Raw genomic sequence first — 14,060 nt, forward strand, 5'->3', positions numbered from 1 at the left:
ACAAAACCAATTAAATTTAAGTGCATTTAGTTTTGCATCCTAAAACATTCCCCACAGCAATGTAACGTTATGGACTTCAGATAAAATGGACAGAGTATTAATCTTTTTTGTTCTCGACTTATGGCAATTACTCTTGATTCATTTCCAGCTTAAAAGTATTTTCCGATAGTCGTTACTTCTGAAGGAAATCATTCATATTTCAATAATCATGATCTTAGCATAATTTCTCATCAATATTGAACGTTTGAAGAGTGAGTTCTAGGGTATTTAATCTTAAAATTTACAAAACAGATTTCTAAGTACATAATAAAAATCCACACTTTGAATACAAATCCTACAAACTAAATAAGTTAAAGAACTTGTTTCCAGGGGTTGGTGGGCCCTTACCACTCGTGGAGCAAGTTTAAGTTAATCCAATTCTTGTTAAAGACTGAACGAAACCATAACACTTACAAGAAACTCATTTCCAAATAAAAATTGTATTAAATTTCAAAACATAAATTCATATGCGTATATCCTTGTTGGTCCTTCTGAGGCAAAGCAAAAACTTATTAAAATAGTCCTTTTGCTCATCTCTCTCATGTAGCAAACCATGTAGATTCATATCCTATAGCTGATACTATTGCTAATGTTGTGTACATGCAAAGAGCATCGAGGTTCATACAATTCAGTTGTCGTAACAAAATCGACAAATAAAGCAAGGAATGGATCTAGGCTACATATAGTAGAAAAGCATTGGAGTTAAGCCAAAAATAAATCTTTTGGAACATGCAACCATTTGGCTCAATCGTGGTTGACCCGCACGGTCGTGAAACCGTTCAGACCCGAACCTGAGTCGTTCAACGATTTTGTACTTATGCATATATTGGTTCTGTACTTAAAATTGTTTTGAACATAACTTCTTGTTGGTGATGAATTTTTAAAACAGTTTCTGGGTTACATGAATGAGGGTATTTTGAACAAAACTTGCATGTCAGAATCTCAATATTCATCTCCATTTGGTCACAAATTTGATATTTTCACCTATAGGAATTATGCATTGCGTACTTAACTTGTAGTAGCTAGTTTGATTGACTTGTGAGGAATTTCGGCAATGGAACCCAGTGACAAATGAATTTAACAAAACCGTCATTAGAAAATCATGGAAAAATCATCTCTAATCATTTAAAATTCAATAAAACTAATGATAATTAACCACAAAGTGTAAGACGTGAATATGAGGCAAGTTGTGGAATTACAATATGAAATGAGTTAAAAATGTCAGAATTTAGGTTATGAAATAGTAGTATTGTGTGATGGAAAAATGGGCATATTTTAGGCCTAAATAGAACTCTATTGAATAAAGCTTATTTTATGTCCATTTGATACACTTTCCATTTATGTTGTGTGGCAATCACCACCACTATACGCAATATCTCCATCCTCGTGACTGGCACAAAAGTCTCTGCATAATCTCTTCCATGTTGCATCTTGTATCCTTTGACAACTAGCCTCAGTGTATGCCTTTCAATCTTCCCCTCAACGTTGCTCTTGGTCATATAAACCCACTTCACTCCAATGACTTATTTTCCTTGCGGAAGGTTCACTAACTCCCATGTGTCATTCTCCTCTATTGCCTCTATTTCATCCTCCATTGTCGCAGCCTATTTTTCTTATTTCACTGCATCTTCAAAATGTATTGGGTCATCTACATGACAAAGTATTGCAAATAAGAAATTCAGACCAATGCTATTACCAACTTCATCTTGCTCATAAATTTCATATAAATTTATGAATTTTGGTCTTCTTATGTTTGTGGAATATGGGCTTGACATGTCACTTGGTGTTGTGCTTTGCGGCGTGCTTGGAGAAGCACTTGCTTGATTGCACGATGATGTCCTATTATTTGTTGACAGTGTTACTTGTTTCCTACTTTGTTGCGCTTGAATAGGAGTAGAGGGAGTCATTGTTGAGGAATTGCTTGCTACTGTCAATTCTTCTTTGTCGTCATGTGGTATACATGATTTGACATTGACTGTCTTCTTTAGAATTCCATCCCATGCTTCCTCTTCTATGAATTGCACATCTCTACTGATTATGACCTTCTTGGTTGATAGATTGTAGAGCTTGTATGCCTTGGATTCATCATTATATCCAACAAATGTGCATTTCTCCCTCTTGCTGTCCAACTTCTTCCTCAACTCATATGGGACATGTGCATATTCCACGCATCCAAACACTCTCATGTGAGTGACGCCATGCTTTGTTCCACTTCCCGCCTCTTGAAGAACCACATTCCTCACACTTTTGGTTGGACACCTATTCATGATATATACTACACAAGTGACAATTTCAGCCCAATAATCATTTAGAAAATTCTTTGCCTTCAACATACTCCTTCCCATTTTCATAATGGTCCTATTTTTCCTTTCCGCAACACCATTTTTCTAAGGTGTGTACCTTGCTGTAAATTTCTTTTGAATTCCATGCATCATGCAAAATCAAAGGAATTCATTTGAGATGTATTCGCCACCTCTATAAGTCCTCAAGTCTTTGATGTAGTGTCCACATTTCTTTTCAACAAGATCTTGGTATTCACGGAAGCGCTCAAACACTTCACTTTTCTATTTTAGGAAGTAGATCCATGTCTTCCTTGTATAATCATCTATGAAAGTAAAAAAGTAATGGTTACCACCAATTGATGGTGTTTGCATTGGTCCACATAAATCTGAATGGACATCTCCAAAGGTGCCTTTGCCCTCATTTACTTTCATGCTGGAAATGTCTCTCTATTTTGTTTGCCCAAGATACATACTTCACATAGGTTGCCCTGTTTTTCTATCAGTCGAAATCCTTTCACCAAGCCTTTCCTATGCAGCAAATTCAAACCACCAAAGTTGAGATGACCAAATCTCAAATGCCATAACCAATTTTCATCTTTGACCTCTGCTTGATAGTTTAATTGAATGAAAGTTGCAACGTTTGTTTCATCCTCTTGTGAATTCATTAACATTTTTGCATGTGCACCTTCTTCCTTCAAATCTGATTTTATCTTTAAGGGAAACATTCTATTGCTTGTCATCTGAACTTTTGCAATCAATTGTCTACTTAGAGGCTTATTCAAAATTGTGCACTCACGATTTTTGAAAAATACATTGTATCCATTTTGCATGAGTTGTCCAATGCTTATGAGGTTATGCTTCACACCAGGGACAAAATAAACATCTGATATATACTTTTTCTTGCCCTTCTTTGTTAGAATATTTACTCTTCCTTTGCCCATGACAGAGACTTTGCTATCAGTCCCTAATGTCACTTCAGATTTCACACTTTCATCTAGGTTGGAGAACATTTATATGTTCCTTGTCATGTGGTTCTACACCTTGAATCTAGAAACCATACATCACTTTGTTTTTCTTGTGCTACATTACAAACTAACAACATGTTATCATGGTTTTGATTTTCCTTTACGAAATTTACACTTGGTTTGTTACTTATGTCATATTTCTTGCTTCTACATTTATTTGCATAATGACCATACTTCTTACAATAGTGACACTAAAATTGAGAATTATTATACCTCTGACCTTGTGCTTGATTTTGGCTTGGGCCTTGACATGTATTTTGATTGCTGCTCTATTCACTTGAGCTTGAAGGGTTTCCTCTTCCACCTTTGTATGGGATTCTTCCTCTTCCTCTAGCATTTGATCTTCCTCTACCTCTACCTTGACCAAATGAAACTTGTGTCTTGAAGGTATACTCCAATGAGGAGCTTGTTTCTCTATTCATTCTATGTTCATGAGAAATCAGTGATGCATGAAACTCATCCACTGTGAGAGATCCTTTGTTTCTTCTATGACCACAACAATGGTATCAAACCTTGTTGGCAACTTCTCAAAACCTTTTCAACTATTCTCTTTTCGTCAAGTGTCTCACCATGAGACTTGATTTGGGTAACCAGTCCAATTACATGTGTAAAGAATGAGTCTACATTCTCAGTCTCTTTCATAAAAATTGTTTCAAAGTCTCTCCTTATTTTTGTAGCTTTGTTGTCTTCACTTTCGCCATGCCTTGGTAGGCTATCTGGAGGGTGTCCCATGCTTGCTTGGACTTTGTTGCTGCTGCAATCCTTCGAAAAATACTTTCATGGACTGCTTCAAAGAAGTAGAAGAGGGTTTTGCATCCTTCTTCCTGTTGTCCCTCAACAAATCATTTTGTCAAGGCATTGTATGTTGTTTCATCTACTAGTTTTTAAAAACCATTCTCCACCAGATTCCAAATGTCTTGAGAAGAAAACATACCCTTCATTGTTATAGCCCAATAGTCATAATTTTTTCCATTAAACTAAGATATATGAGGATTAGTAAAGCTTGTGCTTTATGTTGCTATTTCTCACTGTAATTAGTCAAGCTTGTGCTTATATTTCCATTTCTCACTGTGAAAAAAAATCTCACTACTGGAAAATACGCTCCAAACAAATCTTCCCTCAAGACAATTCTTTTATCTTTTAGTAAAAACACTTGTTTTTACTTTAACAAAGTTTAACTCGATACCATATTATAAATTTTACAGGGACAAAGGAGAGAAATCTCCCTCACAAATCTGCCCTCAAAATAATTCTCTTAAGTTATAGTAAAAAAATATTTTTACACTAACAAAGTTTAACACATTACCATGTTAGATATTTTACCGTGGCAAAAGAGAGGAGTCTCCCTCAACAAATCAGTTGCCGAGGTTAAATCTCTAGTTGCAACTCGCAATTGGACGAGGGCGGACTTCAATAACACATAAATTTAACAGAAGATAGAGTAAAATAGCGTAAAATTTAGAGCAACTAAATAATACTTTGCATTGTATTTCTAGGCATAAACTATATACATATGCAGACTATGGCTCCTTCACCATTAAAATAAAGGGGCGGACTTAAATAACACAGAAATGCAATTTGACATATTACATTATATTTCTAATGCATAAAATATATACATATGGAGACTGTGGCTCCTCCACCATTAAAATAAAGGGGCAGACTTGAAAAACACAGAAATGCAATTGGACATGGCGGACTTAAATAACACAGAAATTTAACCGAAAGTAAAATAGAGTCAAATTTAGAGCAACTAAATAAGATTTTGGATTATCTTCTAATGCATAAAACTCGTAAGACACTGTTTTTAATCACCCACCGATATTTATTTTCTGATTTTCTCTTCACCACTCACACTTACACCTATGCAAATGACTTTTATATTCATATTTATTCAAAACATACATTTTGACTCATTAATACATCAAAATATTAAAACGCATATAGACGATTTTACATAATAAATAATTTTCTGAACTTGCAGTGTTGTGGAGTGTAGATAACATTCGCAGAGTAAATGTTTCGCCATAGATATTTACCAAATTTCATTAAATTTCCATTTACTCTTGATGTGTATTGCCACATTGTTTGATGTGTTACGGAATGAGAAACTCGTACTGCTCCTTACAAATTTAGAAATTTTGTTCTTCATATTGCAAACAATTCCACAACCTCCAAAAATCCATATAACAAATATAGTTGCTGTCAACATATTTAACCCCGTGATTGGGATTAATTTTCCTACGGCCTTCTCCTTATATATTTAACGCGGTGATGGATAAAGCTCACGAGAAAACTGCAGCTATCCTAGTGAGTTTTATGCATCTGCTCCAACCAATACTGGGGGTGGATATCCAAGGTTTGCGGGCTATTCATGACTACGAATACGATAATATCTTCTTCCACTATTTCCAAATCATCATACACACTTTCACAATGCACGCTGAGGAGTCGGAGGGATATTGCAGCTTCCCGTAATTTAAGCGTGTTTGTGTTTGATAAAAAATAATTAAATATAATATAATAATTATATAATTTTATAATAAAATTGGTTTTTTAAATATATTATATTAATAAAAAATATAATTATATTTATTCAAAAGAATGATAGTTATGTTATCCATTTATATTTGAAGTTGTCAAAAGATAGGGTCATCGTTGTTATAATTTATGAGGTCGAAATATGTATATTATATATATATATATATATATAATTATAATTATAATGGTGAGATTAAATATAATTTTTTTTTATTAAATATAGAAGTTAGTGTATTAAATTAAATGGTTGGTAAAGGTTAATAGAATCAAAAAACTTAAGTTATGACAAATTTTACATTACCAAAATTTTAAAAAATTAAAAAATTAATTAAATTGTAATATTTATTTTTTTAGAAAAATCAGGAGAAGATTAAATTATAATTGTTATTAATAAAAAAAGTTAATATATGAGTTAAACATATGTATTTAAAAAAATATGTAACAAAATTTGTAACCACATAAATTTATTCTACATTATCATGGATATTTTTAACCTATAATTTGGCTTTATTACAAGACCATAGACCAATAAATGGCTTTACTAATACCATATGGTGAAAAAACCATAACTAATGTTCATGTGACACATGTTCATATGACATCTTTTAATTAATCAATTTGATTAAAATGGTAACTATTGTTCATGTGACACATGTTCATATGACATTTTTCAATTAATCACTTTAATTAAAATGGTATAACTTCTTTTATAAATCTCAACTTTTGACTTATGACTATTACTAAGAATATTTTAGAATACTCTCTAAAGCTTAAATTCCTATTATCTATCTAACAACATAATTAAGAAATTAAATTTAAATTTCATTTGAAATATACAATATAATAATTCATTATGAAAGAAATCATAAAAGTATTATAAAATTGGTCACACCAATAATAATAACATCTAAAAATTGTCCTATAAATTTTTTAAAAACAATTATATGATTTTTTTATCATTAAAAATAAGCCATTTTATAATGTATTTAAAGTTTATTATAATTTAAAAATAAAAGCATTATACCATAATATTATATTTATTTTAAAATAGAGTTTTCATACATACATTTGTTTGCTGGGCTATGTGAGTCCTCAAATGACTATCACTCCTAAGATATGACTCATCTAAGTTGTCAACATCACATGGAAGTGCACCCTCCCAGAGTCACACCAACCATTAACATGGTTGAATTTTTACCCAGGGAGTTTCCCAATGACCTTTACACCACAAAGTGTCATAGTGACATTTAGTAACCCTTCCTTCAAAATTCTTATCCAACATATTTCTTTTTAAAGGACCCTAGGCTTCTTTTTAACCTTATCTATCTTTACTTAATTTGAAATCATTAAGATTTGGTCCATGTTTGGAACCAACTAATGTGCTTCATTCTCTCGAGAAGGTGAAAATATTAGTCAATCTTCAAGAATAAATAGGATGGATGCATCATTGCGAGTTAGCCATTGAAAACTCGTAGTTGGTGAATAAAAAATTTTAAAATGGTAGTTAGGAATAATTTATTAAAATATTATAAATTTAGTTTAAAATGAGATTTTTTTTTTGTAGGTAAGCACCCACAAGGGATTTGAACTAGTGGCCTATTGCAAGGAGTAAGGAGTGCCTTAACAGTGCACCCGTTCACCCTCAATCCAAAGCCCCATGGGCTTAGTTTAAAATGAGGTATTATAAATCATAATCATATATATTAATTTTTAATATACTACGATTAATTATACTATAATGGTCAAGAAACGGTTACAAAGTATTATTTATATATGAATATGTTGTTAACAATAATTCATAAATTAATTAAGGGTTAAGAATCAGTTATAAATATTATTAAAAGGTAGTTGTTAGGAGTTTATATATATTTTCAATTAATTATAATATTAAATAATAATAAGGTTATAGGGTTAAGTGTTGGTTCCAAAATATTATATATTTATAAAGAATAGGGTTAAGAATTGGTTTCAAAATATTGTATATTAATAAAGTAATTAGGAGCTCAGTTATTTATTTTAATTATGTTAGATAAATACTTTATAATAGTGCAAAAAATGAATCAAAATATTATATATTATATATTTATAAAGAAAATGTTAGGAGTGTATTTATTTTATTTTAATTATGATAGACAACTAAATCAGAATATAGCAAAATTTTTAATTAGTAATAAAGTTATAGGGAAAAAAATGAGTAGGCAACTAATATTACAAATAAATAATATTTAGAAATAGACTCTAAAAAAGAAGGAAGAGACATGAGGTGGAATCACGAAGAGAGGGTTGGAACCCAACTCTTACTCAATTTCCAACCATCATCCTTGTTAAGATTTCTAGCATGCCTCTCAATCTCAATAGCCTCTCTAAGCTTCCTATGGTGGAAGTGATCAACCCTAGCAATGACTCTGGAGTCCTCAATATAGACATCGTTCCTCAATATAGACATCGTGTTTGGATTTCTCTGCATGTTCAGCTAGAGCCGAAGAGCAGGAATGATTGTGCCTATTGTCTGCATCATACTCATGGATCCTCTGGCTAATTGAAAATGATTGTGCCTAATGTCTGCAACATGCTCATGGATCCTCTGGTTAATTGACCGACCCGTTTCTCCAATATAGGGAATACCACAGGAACAAGGAACCAGGTAAACACCTTTCATGTCCTTAGGGTAGACAAGCTTGTTAATAGGACTAAGAGAATTTCTAATGATACTGACAAGTTTTGAACGAGAAGGAAACATTATTCTTTCTAAGGATATAAGAAATCTTATAGGTGGTCCCTTAATGAGAGATGAACCTTGGAGATAGGATCAACACGAGCACTTTTAACTCTTAACTGTTTACAGGCTCTTCGAAAGGCCTTACATAAATCAAAGAGAAAGAATATTGAGAACTATATTAAAGGTAATTATAAATTTTTTATTATCCAATTTAATTAAAGAAATCTCATATCCATAATTTTTAATATTCATTTATTGTGTTTAGCTCGTAGATTGTTTTTTATAAATAATAATAATAATTTAAAAGATATTTATAATTTACTTAATTACCCCATAGTCATGTTTATTTTGGAATAGATCTTACACAATTTTAATTTAGTTATTAATAATTGTTAGGTGGATGGTAGGGATTAAACCTACATATAATATTATATGTATTCTTAACAACATACACAAATCAAAGACTCAAATTTATTTTGAATGTAGACATGTTTTATTCCTTTAAATTAAATTTATTAATTGAAAAAATTTCGTGAACAAGTGTCATATGAAATGAGTTATGTATTTTTGAGCATGTGTTATTGATCACCATTGGTCAATCTTATTGTATCAAAGCCTATTTGCAAATAAAGAATATCCCTTATAGGGTGGGAGTGTATTTCTATGGTTAAGAATCTTGTTACATGTTTTTTTAATAAGATTCATTCTTTTCAGAACAGGCCTTCCAGAATTTTAATTGCACTCATGGATTTACTGAAAAAACCATGTTTATCCATGGTATTTGTTGAGGCTTGAGAAAATCCATTATGGAATGCAAAGTAACAAGTTGGATCCATCTTTAGATATAACTAGGTTCGTTTAATTATCAATGATTATTAGATAGATGGTAGAGATTATGGCAAAGATTTAACTTCCATAAAATATTGCACAATGTTCATAGTAATATTCATAAATGAAGGATTAAGATTTATCTCCGAGTTAGCTATGTTATCTTAATTAATTTATCTCAAGTTAATTAATTAAAGAAAATGTCATATAATACATATCATATTGAGTATGTAGCATTTATAAACATGGTATTGACCCATCGTATTGTAAGAGAAGTTATTTACAAGTTAAGAATTTCCATGTAAACTGAGTTAATCTTCATGGTTAAAAATATTGTTTAACACATAATATTTTATTTTATAATTAATAATAATAATTTAAAATATAATTATAATTTAGTTAACTTTTATGTGTGTTTTTGGGCAATATGAGATATCTTGTGAGATAAGTGTTTTGACTTTTCTTATGAACTGATGCCAATAAACAATTACCAATGGACTAATGGCAAGGCTAAGCTGGAGAAGTTTTTCAATCATCTTAACTCTATTTCTTCCAAAATCAAGTTTACTATGGAACTTGAAGAAAACAGAAAAATCCCCTTTCTAGATGTCTTGATCAGTAGAAAAGAGGATGGTACTTTGGGACACCAGGTCTATAGGAAGAAAACACATACGGATAGCTATCTACATGCTGACTCATACCATCATCCATCACAAAAATTTGGCGTCTTAAACACTCTGGCTGTTAGGGCTCTTAGAATTTCTGACCCTGATCACCTAAATGAAGAAATTAAACACTTAACCTCTGTTTTCAAAAACATAGGATACAAGGAGTTTAGTATTAAGAAAGCTATAAAAAGAGCTCAGGATAAGGTCCTCTCTAGGGATCCTGGGGAAAACAGAAAAGAAAATTGTGGGAAAGTTTACCTCCCATTCATTCAGGGGATTACAGATAAGATTGCAAAATTTTTAAAAAAGAAGGACATAAACACTCAGTTTACAACATGTAGAACAATTAGGCAAATGATGAGATCAGTCAAGGATAACATAGATCATCAACAACTCAAGGGTGTGTACAAGATTGATTGCTCATGTGGCAAGAGTTATATCGGGGAAACAGGACAATCTCTGAAAACAAGACTTAAAGAGCACGGAGCTGATATTAAGAATGGGAGATCCTGTACATCAGCCCTTGTGGAACACTCATCCAAAACCAAACATCATGTATGTTTAGAAGACACCAAAATCATTGCAAGAGAGGATCATTATCAAAAGAGGAAAATCAGAGAGGCCATCGAAATCATGAAATTTCCTCAGAACCTCAACAGGGACAACAGGAGCGAGATACTCACTTCCCCTCATTAGACAAATAAATTCCTCCAAATCTTTTGTAGCTTAATATCACTAGTTTCTCCCCCAAATAAAAATAAAAAATAAAAATAAAATAAAATTAATTAATTAAGTAACTAAAAATAATTAATAATAACCAATATAACAAAATAAATTTATTCTAATGACCATAGATTATAGTAACATTAGTTTTATAAATTAACATTTGGAAAATTATAAAAAATATAAAAATTATAAATCAAAAGGGTCCTAAGGTCAAAATTAGCCGTTAGTAAATTTAGTCATTGGAGACTCTGCTTAGACTATTTAACATGCTAAGCTGGATCTGTTTCTTCAACTTGTCCTGACGATGAACCACACTAGTTGGTTCGAAACGCATCGACAAATGTCTGTCTACATGTGATTTACGCCGAAGTTATTCTTTCAACTATTATGGATCACAGAAGCCTCAATTCAACTATTATAAATCAATTTAATTAATTAATTGATTTATTAATTAAATAGTTAAATAGATTACTTGTTTATACATTAGATACTTAGGGTTTAATTAATTAAAAATAAAATTAACATAAAAAGAAAAAAGAAAAAGAAATATAAAAATCATCAAAACAAATTATAAATTAATTAAATTAATTAATTGATTAATTAATCAATTAAATTAATTAATTAATTGATTAAGTAAACTAATTAATAATTAATTTAATTAAAATAATTACAATCATTGGACTTTAATCATCATCATCATCAATAATTAAATTAAAATAAATTATAAGTTAAATTAATTAATTAATTAATTAAATTAAAAGAAATATAAATCATCAAAACAAAAATTATAAAATTAATTAATTAATTTTATTTATTTATTTAATTAATTAGTTAATCAATCAATCAATTAAATTAATTATTTAATTAACTAAACTAATTAATAATTTATTTATTTAAAATAATTATAATAATAAAATTAAAAATAAATAATTAAAACAAAAAAAAATTAAAACTGAAATAAATAAATAAAATAAGAATAAAAATTAAACTAATATATGTAGGTTAAGTCAGCTTTCACTATTTAGGATTAATTAGGTTTATATATACACTCGTCGGAGGATTCTTCTCTCAAAGAACAATCATTCATAATCTACCATTTTTTGGTCTTGATGATGGACCCCCTTTGGGGTTCGAAATAATACTATGGATAATTCGGGTCATACTACACCAATTACCAATCATTCAATTTATATAATTGCACCTTATATTTATATTTTATCAATAACTTTTTAAAATTATAATTTTATTATTTAATTTAATTTAATATGATAAAATATTTACAAATTTAAAAGATATTTAATTAAAAAAAGGGAAACAACATTCATGCACTTTCCTTACATATGTCTAAAAGCCAAAGTAAATGGCCTAGATTAAAAAATTGGATTAAATTATGTATTAAATGTTAGGTTGGGTAGATTTCGATGTTGTTTTGACTCTGTATAAGGTGGTGATTTACCAAGTTTCCAAAGGGATCAAATCTTATTTTACTCTATGCTAGTTTGCATATCAAGATATTTGATCCCTCTTGGGGCTTAGTAGATCTAGAGTAAAGATGGATATAAGCTGGTTTAATTCCCCCCTTTAAATAGGCTACATTCCACATGAATACCCTAGGTCAGTACCATGTGTCATCCTTATTTTTATTAATATTAATATTAGGGTTAATAAAAAAAAATAATGGTATTAATAATAATTTGGCCCATGGTATTTGTCCTGTAGGCTTCACCTAAATAAAACATCATTTTTTAGTGTTCATAAATATAATATACCATACCTATTTTATAAATATGGTATTTGACCCATGGTATTTAGCCCATGATATTAAAATGGTATTTGGCCCATGGGCTTCACCTAAATAAAACCTCTTTTTTGAGTCTTTTTAAATATTAAGAGGTTTATCGACTAAATATAAAAGCAGGTTTTATTTATTTACCATACCTCCAGTTGATTTATATTTATAATTATTTACCATACCTTTGGAGTAAGTATAAAAGAGTTTTTATTAATTTACCATACCTATTTTTTTTGGTGTTCATAAACCTCTTTATATTTTAAATTTATATTGTGTTTATACATAATAATAATTAGATGCATTTCTAAATAAGGCCAACATTAGATTAAAAATGTTAAATGTTAAACATTACATGTTAAATGTTTACATTTACGTTTACAAGTTTATGTGAGATCTACCCCCATATTGGGATGTATAACACCACTTGGCGCAATAATAATTAGATTGATTTTAAATTTATTTTGTGCCTATACATAATAATAATTAGATTGATTTCTAAATATCGACAACATTATATTAAAAATGTTAAATGTTTACGTTTACAATTACGTTTACGTTTACGTTTACATTTACATTTGTTTATGTTTATGTTTACATTTATGTTTACACGTTTATGTGAGATCTACCCCCATACTCGGCTGTAGAGCGCCTCTCAGCACAATCAATGATTAAACCTTCATTGCGCCGAGGTCGTCACAAAGATAACCTCTAGATCTAGAGGTATCGAATTCAATGTGCATCCAAATTTTAAATTGATCATCCTCATGTGTCATTAACACATACTTTTCATAGATTTCATAATCGATTACTGCATACTATCATGTGATCAAAACACAACATTAGTCCCTGCCTACGGTACTGCAGGGACTATAACGATCGATCCGACGTTGAATTGGTATTAATTTGCATTGACCAATGTATTTAACCGACTTTTTTGCAAAAACACTTGCTTTATCCAAAGTTTTATTTTAGAGGTCTTATTGCATAGTTACAGAATATGCAATTCCAAAATTGGTTTTATCCAAAGTATCGATTCACTTTAAGATTTGGCCCTGGTAATTTTATCCAATTGTTTTACTATTCATGGTAGAGCCCATGAGGTGGGAATGGTCTTTTTGCGGGAATGGTCTTTCCACCCCTATCAAAAGTTTGGATTCCCCTTGTGATTTGTTCGCCTTTATCCAAAGTATGAATCCCCCTTGTCGTTTTAAGTCTGGTAGATTACAATTTTATACAAGTGCTAGTACCTTTATCGAAAGTTTGATTCTTATGCCACTTGCTACTTCATTCTAATGCCAACATTCCACCAACAACAGAGCGGTTATTCGGTACTGTTATTTAAAACACAAACTTAGCCCAAGGATGAGATAGGACAAGTTGTTTCTACCACAAGAACTCATACTGCGGCAAAGACCCGCAATAATCATCCTATATCATGGA

Source organism: Pinus tabuliformis, chromosome 2_1 (assembly GCF_031772625.1).
Source record: "Pinus tabuliformis cultivar Carrire ecotype Pingquan chromosome 2_1, CPIR1, whole genome shotgun sequence".
In the NCBI taxonomy this organism is placed as follows: Eukaryota; Viridiplantae; Streptophyta; class Pinopsida; order Pinales; family Pinaceae; genus Pinus; species Pinus tabuliformis.